Source organism: Cryptotermes secundus, unplaced genomic scaffold (assembly GCF_002891405.2).
Source record: "Cryptotermes secundus unplaced genomic scaffold, Csec_1.0 scaffold99, whole genome shotgun sequence".
NCBI lineage: Eukaryota > Metazoa > Arthropoda > Insecta > Blattodea > Kalotermitidae > Cryptotermes > Cryptotermes secundus.
In genome coordinates, this window is record NW_019725842.1 from 1,271,137 (window position 1) to 1,289,166 (window position 18,030).

The 18,030-nt window shown below is 40.4% G+C and overlaps 1 long non-coding RNA gene across 1 annotated transcript in view; it reads right to left on the reverse strand.

Moving 5' to 3' along the window:
• Positions 1-267: 267 nt before the first annotated feature.
• LOC111863617 overlaps positions 268-18,030 on the reverse strand; it is a 40,242-nt gene continuing 22,479 nt past the window's right edge. Inside the window, exon 3 of the long non-coding RNA XR_002842636.2 lies at positions 268-565. This is a non-coding gene — a long non-coding RNA (uncharacterized LOC111863617). The remainder of the gene's footprint in view (positions 566-18,030) is intronic.

Below are 18,030 nucleotides of genomic sequence, written 5' to 3' on the forward strand. Positions count from 1 at the left end.
CATGAGCCCCAGATGGGGCTCGATACCAGGACTTACTGACTGACTGACCGTCAGTCGCAATGTGACTTCGACTTCGAAGACAGCGTCCAAGGCAATAACAAAGAATTGACAGTGATATTATGGAGTCGGACTTGGGTTCGCAGAATTCGTTCAATAGATGAAGTGCTGAAGATTATATTTTATGTGTTATAGTTACAGTAATCTTTATGGTTGATGTAATTATTTCTAATTACGACTGGTGAAGATCCAATAAATAGATTCGCCAGTCCAAACCCTCTTTATTAGTCACTAATATACATCATAATATTTTGAGCATACTCTGGTTTGCATTTTGCATCCAACACGAAGGCATCAGAAGGAACTAAATTTTCAGTTTAAGAACTCGATTTCCTAGTACCAGTTTCACTGAAGTTTATGTGAACCCCGAAGCCGTTCTGGGCACTTTAACTACGGAAAACTTCCTCGCCGCTTCTGGGAATCCAGTCCCGTTCCTACGTCGCGTAGCCGGTTCAACGGATCTCTCATTACAGCTGAGATGAACCGCTGCGTTGTCGTCTGCATTATTCTGCACAGAGTAAAGAAGAAGAGTGAGCTGCCACTGGTACTATACTGATTTTAGGGCGTGTCTAGTGGCAACTGAACGCTATGTGAAGTTTTCGCGTTCACATATAATTTATTTCAGAAGCAACTACAAAAACAGTGAAGTTTATGGCTGCCTTCAGTCCTTCTGCTCATTTTCAGAACACACAAAACACAACTGAGTCGTTACTGCAGTTCATCTACGCCTATCAACCATAACCTCTTGCTCAGGACAGTGGTTGGGACTACATAATCTGGCATTATTTATGCTATTACCTACACTATCTCGTGCTCAGTTTACTTTGGCTCAATATTGCTGTAGATTACAACCAGGAGAAGCTGGATGTAGCTTCAATCAATTTAATCCACTCTGTTAATCCGTATAATTAAATATCTATGAAATGGACAATGATAGACCCTAGATATTAATAAAGACATACCTGGCCAAATACCGAACATTTACATATATCCCGTTGTTACGGTCATATTTAGGACACTGAACCTATCTGGACGTGTAATTTATTTGTGAATTGAGTGAATGAGAAAGTGATCAGGACCTGTATGAGTTAACTAACGCAAAGGCGCCACTATGTTGTGGCATCAGCTGCTGGAGAGCGGTCTTCTCATCAGTTATAGAGAAATTTGTCAGGAATTACAGTTCTTCTAATATCAAAGGCGATATTGCATGCGTTGTAGAACAAGTGAAATTCAAGAACTAATAACTCGTTTAGAAAACAAATCCTCTCCCTTTACTTCCTGCGATGATTTAAGTAGCTTTGTTCGTCTACAATATCGTGCACGATAATCCGCAGGCAGCACCGTTACAACCATTAATCTTCGTCAAACAAAACAGCGCAGACAACAATGTTGACATGCTGCAAGTACACCTTCGACCCATTAACGTAGTTAGCTACCATTTTAGCCCCTGATCCTTAAACATGCTCTGTTTTAAAATAGTATGATCCGCTAAAACTTACGATTGAAATATAAGCAAATTTCAAGTTATTAAACCCGTCGTGTCAATTGCACTATTACCACAGACGGCCAGTTGCACTCCAATTCCATCATTATAACATGTCCCTAGTAACATTCTTAATGTTATCCCTTAGTCTCCTTAACGATTTTTGGGAAGATTTTTTTTCCTTGGCACTACAGCCCCAGTGGGCCTAGGTCCATGAACTTCTCCGTTCACTTCGGTTTTTCTTGATCTTACACATTCGGTAGGACTCCTTGGGCGGGTGATCAGCTCGTCGCAAGGCCTCTACCTGTACACAAACACAGAAAAACGCACACACACAAACTAAACATCCATGTCCTGAGTAGGATTCGAACCCACGATCCCGGTTTCCAAGCGAGCGAAGACAGTACGTGCCATAGACCGCTCGGCTACCGTGACCGTCTTTGAGAAGATTCCCCCCCCCCTTGGCACTACAGCCCCAATTTGTGCCTAGGCCTACCTCCATGAACTACGTTCACTTCGGTTTTCTAGATCTTACACATTCGCTAGGACTCCTTGGGCGGGTGATCAGCTCGTCGCAAGGCCTCTACCTGTAGACAAACACAGAAAAATGCACACAAACATCCATGCCCTCAGTAGGATTGAGAAGATTTACCCACCACTAATTCTGATTTCATTCCCCTGTTCCATCCCAGCTGCATTCCCAGCCCAGCGTAAAACCCTTGATTTAAAAAGAAAAATCTGCGTTACTCATACAAACTACGAAATTTAGGTTACACGTAATATCCAGCACTGCCAAATTTTCTTGTCCTTCTTGGATCCACATATTCTTCTACTTCCACAATTCATTGCTCGAATGTCTTGATATATATTCGGAAGGTATTCGGTTTGAATCTCGGTTTAATTACCTGTACTCCTGAGTTATTTCCCCAAGTTACAGAATGTTATCAGACAAATCCTTCCGAATTAATTCCTACTCTGAATTCACGATAAAATCTTCGTTTACTTGGATACTACATAACCTATTCAGTCGATAAAACATCTCCATTTAGCTAAATATAATTGACATTTTTGGAGTACACATGTCAACGCTCGTTCAAGAGAGATTCAGAATGTGGACCGCACTGAAGGACACATTTTCAATTTTGCATGTTTTACTATTGTCGGGGGTATGACGCGACAAATAACTTCACGCCGTATTTGATATAGCGAATTTTATTTCACATTCGCACTTACAGTCACCCAAATTACAGATTTACGATTACTGCTATCTGCAGTATCACAATTAGTACACTCCAAATGCCACAATACAACTGACTAGTTGCTGGCTAACTCGGAACTAACTCGGAGGTAGCTCGAGGACTAACTCGGCGGTAGCTCCAGGACTAACTGACTCGTAGGTAGCTCCAGGACTAACTGACTGTGAATAGCCTTCGCTGCTCCTTATGTAGCCTCGATCGGACAATACGGAAAACGGCCACGTAATAGGCACCCTTGTTGCCTGGCGCTGTGTTGCTAGTAACGCTAGCGGAAGTAACCGCTGTTACTGCTTGGTGACGTCACCGCTGTTGACTCGCGTTGCCTAGCGACCAGGATGCTAGGACTCGGCTAACATCGGCACGCTTCGGCTTCGCTCGGCGCATCACGGCTGGCGGGGGGTGGGGGAGGGGCGTCATCCATAGCTCAGCATGTCACACTATCATTCCTACCTTCTCTATTGTACTTTCAAAACCTCTTCTGAAAAATCCAGTCGCGAAGCAGATACAATTCTGAAAATTCAGAAATTAATTTCATTGCTTTAATTATATGTAAGACGTATTTAAAGATATTTAAAATAAAGTTTAATCGAAGTTCCTAACCTCATTTTATGCCACATACTAAATTTTGCGTGATGGACTGCTTTTCAGAGATTCGATAATATTCTATTTCGATTTATGTTTCATGTAAAATATAATGTCATATTGCACAGATATGAATGGAACCGCACAAATACTCGATTTAACCGCAATCAGTGACTTCAGACATTAACTTAACAGACAGTTAAGATTACAGAAAATTCACCTCATGAGTTCGCTTTAAGGAATAAAGCGTCAAGTGTACATATTCTACAAATTTCCGTGTATAATTGAGAAAGGCGACTAAGTAACATAAAACAGGGGTGAGTTATAGCAGCATATGGCGAGGCAAGTTTGGAGACATATTTACCAGATTTCTCTCTTGGCCTAGGGGGACAGAATGGAGGGTGGGTTCTGCTGGTACAGTGCCAAGATTCTGCAGCATCTCGATCGTTATGTCTCCTCCCTTTATGGTCACGTCTCACCATTAATAGCAGTGAGGATGCTTAAGAGAAATTGTTCTGCGAGGAGGCTATAGGAGAACATATCATATTTAAGCATTGAGAAATGGACAGGATCAGAAGGTGGCCGCAATGCGAAAGAGACGCGACTCGAGCCGTGCTCCAAATATTTCACATTCCTATAACGAAGAACGCGCGTTATAAAAACGGACCGGAAAAAATTTCAGACTTTAACTGATAAAACTGACTCACTGTTTGTGAAGTGATCCTTAGTAACAAACCAAATCCTGATTCAGGAGGGAATTAAGAGGAGATTGAATTCGGGCAATGCTTGCTACAGTTCAGTCCCATTCTCGTCTGCTGTCTAAAAATGGAAAAATTGTAATATAAAAACCGAAATTTTACCTTTCGTTCTGTATGGGTATGAAACTTGGTATCTGACATTGAGGGAAGAACATAGACTGTTTGAGAACCGGATGCTGGGGAGAATATTTGGGCCGAAGATAGATGAAGTGACAGGAGGTTGAAGAAAACTGCACAATGAGGAGCTTCATAACTTGTACTCTTCGCCAAATATAATTAGAATGATCAAGTGAAGGAGGATGAGGTGGGCAGGGCATGTAGCACGAATGGGAAAGACGAGGAATGCATACAGGATATTGGTGGGAAAGCCAGAAGGAACGTGACCACTGAGAAGATCAAGGCGTAGGTGGGTGGACAATATTAAAATGGATCTTGGAGAGATAGGATGGGATAGTATGGACTGGATTGGTTTGTCTCAGGATAGGGACCAGTGGAGGGCTCTTTTGAACACGGTAATGAAATTTCGGGTTCCATAAAATGCTGGTAAGTTCCCGAGTAGCTGCATAAATGGCGGCTTCTCAAAAAAGGCTCAGCTCCATGAAGTCAGTTTTAATTAGCCAGATCGTTGAGATATTTTTCATTCTCATTTAGTGAGAGACCTAGATTTTTATGGAATTCTTCATTTCTTTTGCAATACGAGTTATACAGCGAGGAAACCTGTTTAATCAGATTTTACACTTTATTCTTTTAAGATCATTGGCGAAAATTAAAAAAAGAGAAAAAAGCAACACACGTATATTTCAAAGATTTCTTTGTATCGTTGAACAGGTCTCTCTGCTGATGCTGGTTTACAGATCTACTCTTGCATATTTAATCACACTAGAGATACAAATCTGCACAGAATTATTAATGGATATCTTTATATTTTGCTATATAAATATATAGAAAGAATAATAAATATTGTAGTTTTACTAAGCCCTACATTTTTACTTGTGCGTTACTCTTCTTAAATGATTGTGAAAAATATAAGAATTATTTTAATATAAATGTGCACAGCGTTCGGACCTAGTCTAAACTCTCCCAATTCTATAATACATTTTCTTTCGTGATAACGGAATTACTTCTTCTGCCGAAATATCTTAAAATTAATTGTGTAACATGTATTTAGATTTCAGAACATACAGTCACGAAACTCCGTACACTTGGCCTATTTGGCACCAACTAAAATAAAATGTGTAGGGATATATTTTAGAGTAGTAGTAGTAGTAGTAGTAGTAGTAGTAGTAGTAGTATTAGAGGTGGTGGGTTTCCCTATGCACTTAGACCAATTATTGGTCCATTGTGCATCCCCCTTTTAATTTCTACTGTCGCCATACGCTACCGGTAACGGTGCGTGCTATCAGCCCCGTTGAGCCAACGAGATCGGCCCTCGGTACCTAGATGCTTGGGCGGGAAATTATTACCTAATTTAGCTCAGAGGTTCTTTTACGTGCCGTAAATCTACGACACGGGACACACGGCTTGAAGTCCCTCCCGGAGGACTTGTTCCTGAATTTTTCCGTCCTTAAAAATTCCACGACCTCCGCCGGGTTTGAACCAGCGTACCTTGAGTCATGAGGTGGGAACGGTACCCCTAGACTACGGAGGCCGCATGTTTTAGAGTAGCTCCACAGTTGAAAACTTAATCGAATTCCATCTGGTAGGTTCAGAATTTAAATAGTCGGTCGGACTGACTGATACATCCTTCCTGATATATGCTCATTATCCACGCTTAATGCTAAGAAGAATAAAGTGAGCATGTGAGATTATAGGCGCGTCTCTTTCCGAGGCTTTTTGGGTCTGTATGCACGACCGAACTAAAACTGCACAGCAGTTGAACGCCTGACTCTAAATGGGTCCGACGGTAAAACCCAGCAGGAGGAAGCGGCTGCAGCACACGTTAGTGTAGGCCTACTCTTCCAGAATGTTTCTGGAGGGGTACAAAGAAGCCACAAGGGACTTGAGTGAACAGAGCCGGGGGTTCCAGATAAAGTACTCAGGCTTATTCGATTGTTTGTACTGGTTTGTTTGAAAAGAATTTTCCAAAATGCTTTGCTTCCATGCCATAACTTGCATGGTTTTTGTGCTGTGTTACTATAGATGGGGGTTGGATTGGATGAATGGATTTATTGCTCTTATACACTCAACTCGTAACTACAAGTAATACAGCCTTATCTCTGATCTAAACTCTACAGTTCACCGTTACAATTACATTATTTAAGATTTGAGGCTTTCACGGCGGTGACTATGAAGAAAGCAGTCTTCTGGGATTTGGCACCGTGTATATGTGGTGTTAACCGACGTTTCGGAGGAACCTATCGCCTCCATCTTCAGGGTAGAAGAAAAAATATAAGAAATCCGTAAACGAAGAGACCGTGAGAACCGATAAAAGCAGACCGTGTTGGAAATATACACAGCTATGTGAGAGCAGAAAAGGAAGGGGGGAAGGGCAAGTTCTCTACCCTCTCACATAGCTGCGTATATTTCCAACACAGTCTGCTTTTACCGGTTCTCACGGTCTCTTCGCTTGCAGATTTCTTATATTTTTTCTTCTACCCTGAAGATGGAGGCGATACGTTCCTCCGAAACGTCGGTTAACACCACATATACACGGTGCCAAATCCCAAAAGACTGTTTTCTTCAATTACATTATTATTCTCAGTCGTATTCTGGCAACGGATTTCAACACAGTAATTATCAAACGTAAAGTCTTCATTGCCGATCACGGTATCTGAGCGGTGTAAGGCATGCACTGTCTTCGCTCGTTCGGAAGCCGAGATCGTGGATTCGAATCCCACCCAGGGCATGGATGTTTAGTGTTTGTATTCGTATTTGTGTTTGTGTACAGGTAGAGGCCTTGCGACGAGCTAATCACCCGCCCAAGGAGTCCTACCAAATGTCTAAGATCTAGACAACCGAAGTGAAACGGATAGTTTCATGTAGGTAGACCAAGGCCCAAATTGGGGCTATAGCGCCAAATGAAAAAAAAAAACTCTTCTTTCACAGGTGGCCTTTCAAATCTCAGCTGAACTCGTTACTATCTCTTCCCAATCACCTTCGACTGCCGTCTTAAGAGACTCCCTCAGTTCTTCTTTCAGCTGGCCTTGGATCCTCGTTATACATCCTCGGGGTGCACCCAACAGAAAACATTCTTTCCATCGTTAGAGCCCAAAGACATTTGAATTGCTTACGTATTCGTTGCCGCGGGAAGTTGTCTAGCAATGGACGTCACCACTGGGTCCACTATTCCGACCTTCAGGCGTCATGTCACAATATTATTAAGTTCCATTTATATCTTTTAATGTATGATTCTAGCATTTGTCTTGATAGACTTAAAAAAAGACAAAAGGAAACCTCGATATGGAAATTTGGACTCCAGTCATAAAATCGAAATCGATTCCACCCAAGCATGAAACAGGATTGCTACTGTCCATTAGAGTTGCGACGCTAGTTATCTGTGATGCACTCGAGATTTACTCCAAACACTTTGCATCTATAGCGTAACAAAACATTTAACGACTGAAGTAAGTGGATCAAGAATTGCTGATGCATGTGTAATAGAAGAGCAGGATTTCCTCTTAATGTGGCAGATACAGACAATCACTATTTTTCTTCTGAAACTTGTTTCAGAGAATAAAGAAATTACATTTCGTTTCTCGGGAGGCTGTATTATTAAATGTTAGTGCCATTTACCAACAGGTGCGTATAAATAGAGTGTATGAGACATGTGGAAGAGCAATTATGAGATGATCTCGTAAGTAGCAGAGTGTGAGACTGCTGGAAGAAGTCGAGAATGGTTCACGACAGCTGAAAGAGAAGATTTGAGGAGAAGGACATGTAACACAGGAGAATGGGTTTCTGTCGTAAATAAGGTCAAGGTTCTTATATAAGTATAAGGCCAACTAAGTAAATAATGATAGAATATCACGCACCATTGTCAGTTAAGATATAAAAGTTTGTGACGATGGTATATTGCTACAAGTATTATGTCTTTGGATATTAACCATCGTCCTCTCTATTTTATAGAAACCGTCCTGTGTCTTTTTGGAAATACAACGCTTCAGAGACTGGATTCTGTCGCCGCCCTCAGGTAAAACCTACTCAGTTGGGTCCAATAGATAGAGCTTGTCCTATCTCCCTTATCAAAAAAAAAAGAAAGAAAATAACGGGACGGTTTTTAGAAAACAGACAGGACGATGGATAGTGTCCAGAAACATAATACTTGTACCATTTTCAGCGTTTCAAGAACGTTAAGTGAATTCGGAGAGTCAAAATATTTTAAGATTAATTGTGGGACTTGGAACAAAAAGTTTATGCATAAAAATATTTTAAAATATTAAATTAAATATTAAATATTTTAAATATTTAAAATATAAATTTTAAAATAACTTAACATATTTAAAATCTGAATTATGTGCTTCGTCATATTATACAAATAAAACAGTACGAATATAGTCTAACTGCCAAGAGTCATGAAATTAAATTTACATTGTTGTCTGATGCATTACGATTTGGTGTTGGGTGGTAGGTGTGGACAAACTGTTACTCTCCTGTCATAATATTCGGTCGTTTGACCTGGAAAAGTACAAACTAGATATTCTGTGACAAAAATTTAAAATATGTTTTAAAATGACATTAGTGGCCCAGTTTTTCTTGTTTAATAAATATATACAATTTAACTATTTACTCGTTGCTCTTCTCATTTCTGCACTCTATGGGAAACCGAAGTGGAACCAAATATTCAATGTAAAATTTAACAAGGCAAGATCCTACGTGTGTCACTTCTCGTACGTTGTGGATATAAATCCCAATTTCCAGGAACTCGGTTTCGAAACCCATTTCTATCTCCCACCTGATCTCCCTGCGGATGTTACGCCTTTTCAATTACGAGTATATCAACATCCCTCCTCCTGCAAGGCTGCAACCTGAAGCAAAATCTCTGCATCCTCAAAGATCGATTCAAACTTCATTTTACCATGTCTTCACTTTTCGCTGCTTCGCTTAAAATAAGAAATAAATATCTAACTAACCAAGAGCGTGCTTTAATAATTTGATGATTACTCAGCTGGTCAAAAAACCCATTGCCGTTGTTAACAGCACAATTTTATTACCGTCAAATCGCCACTGAACACTCATTATACTAAATAATTCATTGTCTGCTACTTGCTTCACATTGGTTTCTTTCTTGGTTTATTCCTCGACCTTGAAGATGGAAAGGTCATGTTCCTCCGAAACGTAGCCTGATTTTCAGCGGACCACACGACGTTGTGTCCTAGAATATAGACTTATATTGGGAAACTGCTGAGGTATGGATGTAAGTAAAATATTTTGGTACATAAATTGTTAATTTTAACTGCTTAATATTTTCCATATACAGCTTCGAAAAATGGAAAATTTATCGCTCAACAAGAACCCTTCAGGGACACGACAGACTTCATAAGGGGGACTAACTCATCCCGAGAGTCATTAGGCATGCTTGCCATGATACGCTTGAAAACTGCGGCAATAATTGTCACGAGTTATGGACGTTCAACCTGCCATTAATATGAAATATGGCCTTCTCTGAAAACATTCACCAGTTCAGAAAATTCACGTCAATTTCAATTGGCTTGAACATCATGCATGTGAAAGTGAAAGATATTTCACATGGATCGTAAACTGCGCACGGACAGTGAATGTTCCACCTTATACTAGCACACATGCACGGAGTAGCGATATTCCATTTACTGCTCTCTTTTCATAACATGATAATTTCTTTGCTCCATACCCAGAGGGATTCCCCTGTGTCTGTAAATACGTCTTCGACATACGTACTTCTTCTTACGCGGCATTCTCAAGGATTCGTATTTACTGGTATGAAAGTATCTATGAAACCTAGTGCATGCAGATGAATCACTGAAATCGTCATCATCATAACCAACATCTAGCCTGTTCCGGCTGCAAGTGCAATACCTTAGCTCTTCAGTAAGGAAAATGGAGATATTTCCTCAGAGATTTACCATAGTACAAAATGTCGGACCGTAAAACTAATCAAAAGTAGAATAATTTGACAGACTAGAGATCCAAATATCTGCATGGACTAGAATCATTCTTCAGCAGCAAACGGTCTCTCGAAGGCTCAAAAAACTGTCCGGTTTTCACTGAACCCAAAGGTTGATTACCATTTCCCACGAGCTATTAATTTGACGTACAGATACCAAGACAGCAGTAACCGTGTAACAGAAGAGCTGAGTAGCACCATTATAAAAAAGGCTGAAAGCTGAAAGCTGAAAGCCGAAGCCCCAGTAATGGAACGTGTTTCGGCATTGACTGCCACCAATTGTGGTGACTTAGTTTTCTGACTGCAGCCGGAAATTGTCATAATTCGTTTCTTGTTTCAAGGTCGTCAGCTACGGATATGATTATTTGCTACTTTTCATTTGTATTAACTATTTGAATGTGCTGTTGTCTTCACAGTAACAGAAGCTAGGAATCACTCTCATAATGATGGAAGTCGCCATTTTGGTAACTTGTCTCTGCATAAACTACCGACCTGACGCTTATAGACCTCTGCAGAGTTGCAGCGGCTCCTGTGGAGTGCCTGGTAAAGACAGCGCAGTTCCCATTACACTTCTTAAAGCTTCCTATAGTTCTTCGGAGTGTTTCATGTTCGTGGGTTCTATTAGCGCAGTTACTCTGCCTGGAGTACTACTGCTTGACCTTGAATGTTATCCTGGCAGGTAGGTGAATTCGTTAGTCCCATCTTAGACACATATGCAACGCCCCTGAAATAGTTCTTTAATAAGCATACTATTTTTTTCAAGGCCCAGGTCTCTTATTCAGTTCCGAAATCGCCTTTCACAGACGGTAGGACTCCTTGAGCGAGTGATCAGCCCGTCGCAAAGCCTCTTACCTAAACACAGGAGAGCACGAACACAGAATAAACGCATACACAAACCAGACATCCATGTCCTGAGTGCGATTCGAACCCAAGATCCCAACGTCCTAGAAAGCGAAAGCGAGGACAGTTAATATCTTAGACCAGTGGTTCTCAACATTTGTCAGACCACGGGCCGGTAAATTCTATTTTCTATAAGGCGAGGGCCCGGCACCGGACAGTGGCTCGACGGTTGAGAAACAGTGCCTTAGACCGCGCGGCTACTGTGACAGGCAATGACCACTACTATAATAAAACTAACTACAAGCACTTAGAACGAAATACTCTGTTCTTCATAAAAACAAACCAATAGCTACATCTACAAACAGTTCGATTTCAATGTGTTTGTGTGTCCATTCGAAGCCAATAGAGCTGCGTGGGGATAAACATAAACAATTCCAGAGAGCAACCACTATTGAGTGGCCACTATGCTTTGATGCCCCATCTCTTACAGTACATAGACATACACAGAGTCGATAGTAATCGATATGAATGCGTTCTATTAATCAGTCTTCCGGAAATTCCAATTGAATTCCCTCGTTATTGTTGAGTGATGTCGCTCTGTGCTGGTGGAAATCTCACGGCAGGTATGAACTGCACAATTATCTTATTATCTGCAGCAACCGCAGTACCAAATCCCGGTTGTGGCATACTTGTACATAAGTAGTCACAACACAGTACCATTTTCAGACGACTGAATACGAGAAACTCAGGGTTTTCTGCCTGATGAAAAAGGCCTCCTTGCTCGGCCGACAGAACTGGGCATTTAAACACAGATACTCTAGAAATCTGTTTATTTGAACCACTGTTTTGCCAGCTTTAATGATTTTATGCCCCTTTTTCCCAGTTTAACTTTACTCTAGAGGCTTCAAACCAAATATCTGTGTAATCCTCATTAACCACGCTTGCTATAATACTGAAACATACCCAGATAATTTTATTTCGATAATTTTATTACTAGTTGGCGAAGCTGTAGCGGTGCCCTGTGTTTAATTAGACAAAGCGTTTGGCTAGGATTTACGCTTCGGAAAGTGGATGTATAGCTCCAGTTTTTCGCAGACTTCAGTACTCGACCGAGGTGAGTGGTTAGCTACACGACTGAACCGCTGTAGCAGCGAGGAAATTATCCTCGTTATCCTCGATATGTTGCTGTCTCGTCACCAAAATGCAGTGCAGAATCATGACATTAAGATAGGAAACAGATGTTTTGCAAATGTGGCACAGTTCAGATATTTGGGAACGACGATAACAAATCAAAACTCTAATTTCGCCTATGGTCCTGTATGGGTGTGAATCTTGTTCCCTAGTATTAAGGGAAGAAGATAGACTGAGGGTGTTTGAGAACAGGGTATTGAGGAGAATATTTGGACCGAAGGGAGACGATGTGGCAGGAGGTTAGAGGAAACTGCACAATGAGGAGCTTCATAACTTGTACTCTTCTCGAAGTATAATTAGAATGCTCAAGTCAAGGAGGAAGAGATGGGCAGGACATGTACCACGAATGGGGGAGACGAGGAATGCATATATGATATTGGTGGAAAAGCCAGAAAGAAAGAGACCACTGGGAAGAACAAGAGGTATGTTGGTGGACAATATCAAAATTGATCTTAGAGAGGTAGGATGGGATGGTATGGATGGTATGGATGGTATGGATTGAAGTGATCTGGCTCAGGATAGGGGCCAGTGGAGGGCTCTTGTGAACACGGTAATGAACCTTCGGGTTCTATAAAATGCTGGAAAATTCTTGAGTAGCTGCAGAAATGGCGGCTCCTCAAGAAGGGTTCAGCTCCACGAGTACGTAAGTAAGTAAGTAAGTAAGTATCACTTCAATAGGTTGGTGGGATTCCCCAAGATTCGGTCACGATAGGGTGACATAGAGAAGAATCTCCGCTTATGTCGGGAGTCGAGTTAATCATATAAGTATTTGGTGCTGAGTAAAAATTAGGAAGCTGGTAAGTGTATAATTCCCCCAGTGTTGTAATACGGTACACTGACGTACGAGATATGCATTTCTTCACAAAGAACTCTCACTGTAAAGAGAATTTACTTCAATGAATTTGAATGTAAGCGAACGGAGATCTACAGATGCATGAGGCGACAGTAGTCCAGTGTCTTTTAGAGAAATGGGATGCGAGTATGTGGAATGGATTCATTTGGTTCAGGATAAGGACCACAGTTGAGCTCTTGTGAACAAAGCAATGAACTTCCGGGATCCTGTGTGGGAGCGCATTTTCTTGAGAAACTTAGTGTCGCCTTCTTTCTCAAGAAGGGCTCTTATTTATTAGAGTTAGCAGTTTAAATTTTACTTTGGAATTGAGGAAAGTGTAAGTCGGGTGTCGTATTCAACTCAGAAAACCAACTTGAGATGTTCTCATATCGTTCGATGACCGCCTACGATTACAATTCAAAAATAAAGCGTAAAACTGCGAGTAATTTCTAATGTTTTGAGATATAAAACACTTTCTTATACAAATTTGCAAATCACTTACGCTGCCGATATAAATTTTAGTTAGGTCGCCACTGAAGGTTTCTATTCTAATTCAATTCTTTTGGAATGAAACACAAAATATTTTTGTAAACATTTTGAGGATTCAGATATAAACCCATCTAAATTCATCTTCATGTCGGATATGGCTGGACATGAAGGATAGAGAATTCCCAGCTTAATTAGACGTTATATTATTAATTCCGAAACCGAGTTATATAATAACACAAATTGTTTTACTCAGAGTTACTGTGTTTTTGCAAAATCCTTTACATGTGAAATTTTGGCAGGCAGAAATTAGCATTTCTACTATGTTGTCATGTGAGCTGATAAACTTTAAAGGGCAGAAGTTATATAGAATTTTTAATATCATATTTTAAGAGGGGCGCTGTCACAATGTGGTCCTAGTAAGAGACAAATGTGGTTCCATCACTCAAGTTGGTACATTACTTACTTACTTATCTACTTACTTACTCAGGGAGCTGAGCCCTTCTGGAGGAGCCGCCAATTCTGCAGCTACTCAAGAATTTCCCAGCATTTTATGGAACCTGAAGGTTCATTACCGTGTTCACAAGAGCCCTCCACTGGTCCCTATCCTGAGCCAAATCCATCCAATCCATACCATCCTATTCTCTCTCTCTAAAATACATTTAAATATTTTCCATCCACCTACTCCTTGGTCTTCCCAGTGGTCTCTTTCCTTCTGGCTTCCCCACCAATATCCTATACGAATTCCTCGTCTCCCCCATTCGTGCTACATGACCTGCCCACCTCATCCTCCTTCACTTGATCATTCTAATTATACTTGGAGAAGAGTACAAGTTGTGAAGCTCCTCGGTATGCAGTTTTCTCCAGCCTCCTGTCACTTCATCTCTCTTTGGTCCAAATACTCTCCTGAACACCCTGTTCTCAAACACCCTCAGTCTATGTTCCTCCCTTAATATCAGAGACCAACTTTCACACCCATACAGAACCACAGGCAAAATAATAATTTTGTATATTCTAATTTTTATGTTCTTGGGGAGCAGACGAGAAGAAAAAGGTTCTGGACTGAATGGTAGCAGGCATTACCCGAGTTCAATCGCCTCTTAATTTCCTCCTGGATCAGGTTTCGATCTGTTATCGTTGTTCCCAAATATCTGAACTGTGCCACATTTTCAAAACATCTGTTTCCTATCTTTATGTCATGATTTTGCCCTGCATTTTAATGACGAGAGAGTAAGCCTCAAATCTTACAACATATACTTAGTTTCCTCTGTGTTTACTTCTAGAGCAACCTCTTTACTTGCATCAATTATAGTTTGTGTGTTTTTCTTTATGGTATCTACATTATCACCCAGTAGATTCACATCATCGACATAGACCAACAGCTGATGTGTTCCGTTTAATTTCAGTTCCACCTGGTTTTACTGGACTTTCTTAATGGCATATTCTAAGGCAAAGTTGAAAAGGAGAGGCGATAAAGCATCACCTTGTCTTAGATCATTCTGGATAGGAAATTTATAAGACAAATACTTACCTCCATGGACTTCACTATAAGTTTCGTTTATACAAATTTTAATCAACCTAACTAATTACATGGGTATCCCAAACTCTATTAGAATATTGTACAATAGTTCCCTCTTTACTGAATCATAGGCTTTCTTGAAGTCTATGAATACCTGATGTACTGTCTCATCGCACTCTCATTTCTTTTCATCATCTCACTAATGCAAAAGATCTGATCTGTAGTTGATCTGTTACGTCGAAACCCACGCTGATGATCCCCAATAATTTCATCTGTGTATGGACTTAACCTTGAAAGAAGAATATTGGACAAAATTTTATATGAAGTTGATAAGAGTGATATCCCTCGTAAATAATACAGTCAGTTTTATCACCCTTCTTGTAAACTGGTACAATAATAGACTCCTTCCACTGCTCAGGCAATTTTTCCTTATGCTAAATAGTAGTAGTCAGATTGTGGATCTTAGTACGTAATATTTTGCCTCCTGCTTGAATAAATTCTGCCGGAATTTGATCACTATCGGGCGATTTATACCATTTCAATTTTGCAATAGCACTTTCAACCTCAAAAGTGCTGGGATCAGGTATTAACGGCTCAGCTGTATGGATTTCTGTCTGCCTAACATCACTTATCCTATGCACATTCAATAACTGAGAGATTTAGTTCCCCCACCCATTCAAAATGTGGGAATCTGCAAAGCAGATCACAATTATCATATTTCACTCAGTTACTGCTAGGCTGATAAGCCCTCCTAAAGTCATTTATTCCTCTATACAGGTCTCTAATGTTCATGTTCTTACTGTTCATTGCAAGCTCATCAATTTTGTCATTCAGATATTCCCTCTTTTCGTTCCTGAAATGCCTGCTGGTTTCACGTCTTATATTGTTCAGATTATCCCCATTTAAATCGTTTGGATTCAATCAGCTCGTTTTGGCGCCAAGTCCCTTGAGTTTCACGCCCAACACTTTTCTTTTTTCCACCTTAACCCTTGCCGTCGTAGTCCTTATGTAACATCCTCTCTCACGAGAGGAAGGTTTTGTCATTTACACTTGCTACTGGCTACTGGATTCATGACCATATTTTACTCTTTCAGATCTCTTTCAGGTTCCCGTACTGAAAACCCCCCAGGAACCTGGTGGATCAGTTTTAACCCCAGGCACTGGGTTTTCTTTATGTCGCCTCCTACGACTCACAGGTAGGTATTCGGACCCGCCTCCAAACGGGTTTCTCCACTAATTTCGAACCCCGGTATATAGCCTCGGGTCGGACCGCATAGAAAACGCTGTTTACAACATTTCCTCTTTCGTTGCCTTCGTAACTGTTGCTACCATCACGGGTGGTTAAAGTCCGTTGCGTAGCAACAAATGCTGCTTACTAGCGCTATCGAATGTCTACCGTACAGTAACATAGCAATGGGCGTTTCTTCTCATTAAAGAATTCTGGTTTTGAGCCATTACCTCACAGTACATTTTATAATTCTTAATTAACGTCGGAAAGTAACAATGATTCTAATATCTTAACAAAATAGCTGTTAGCTTGCTTTAAGAAGTCACCTATACAGGAAAAAAATGGAAGCTGATCATATTGACAGAGAACTCCATCCTCAAAAGATGGAATCATAATAAAGACCACACAAAGTAATAGAAACGTTTTGTTATTAGATACGGCCTCCTACTGAAGCAGTAGGTGGAAGAATAATTAAGATGATTATTCTGTAGTATAAGAGGTTCTTAAAACTGTGGTTAGGAAGAGTTACGTCTTCTGGGATATAACACATTATAGTCCGTTGAAAATTAATCATTTCGGGGGAACATGTCAACCCCTTCTTCATGGTTGAATGGTTAGGAAACCAAAAACAGGCAGGTTAATGCTGTTCCGATTGCAGCCTCTTTCATGCTGGTTTCTTGATTTTCTAGTTCTTTAAACCTGAAGATGGAAGCGATATGTTCCTACGAATATATACTGACTTTCGGCGGACTGTGCGGATTTATATCCCAGAAGATAGAGCACATTAAGTTTTATTTCGTGCCTCAAAATGGATTCCATTTTCTGTTGTTCTTTAACACCAAACGCGCATTGTCCGATATAATATCCGATGTAACATTAGTCCACAATTCTAAACGCTGCATAACTAGTTTTCTTTAAACGTAATGTAGCGAGAAAATAAATGCCAATCTGTCGTGATGATCACCTCGTCCCGTGTGCCTGGCGCAGGAGGGGAGACATTTGACAAGAAACTTGTATGCCCCTGCAGAAAAATGTAGACTGTTTTCCCAGTTTCCTTTAAATGACGATACATAGAATATTAGATTTTCCCATAGAGCGATATTACTGTCTATGGATTTCACCTACATCCTAGCAGAAGCAGCAGTTTTGGTTTTCCCTGTGCGATGGGATTTCACCGGGCGTGACTCGAATATGTAACGCACTATACAGGTTATACCGATCATTGGGATTTCCGCGACTCTGACGGGAACTGAATAACATAAGGGGCAAAGAAATTTGTTTTGACTCGAACCGAAGCATGTAACAGAAAATTCAGAATTTTTCCTGCGTTTCCACCCTAAACGGAACACATTTTATTTTTTTATTTATCTGCTACTATAACTGGTTTCCGAGAATCATAGCGTCACAGGCGGGTTGACTGTAAACTGACAACATTAATACATTATAATTAATGTTTCTAAGCAACTTTCAATTACACAATGAAAAACATTAAAAAGTGAGGAACATTTGTAAGTCTGTACCACATTTGTATTTTGGACAAATTTTCCTCATTATTACAGTGTAAATATTGGTTAATTTTCCTACAATATTTCCTCTAGAGGAAAATTGTACCATTACGGACAAACGTAGTAGATTATAATTTTGTGAATCCGCATGTTAGCATTTTCTTCGTAGAATGTTCAACAGTCAGTTTGGGAGTGTCAGTCCAAGAAAAGTACT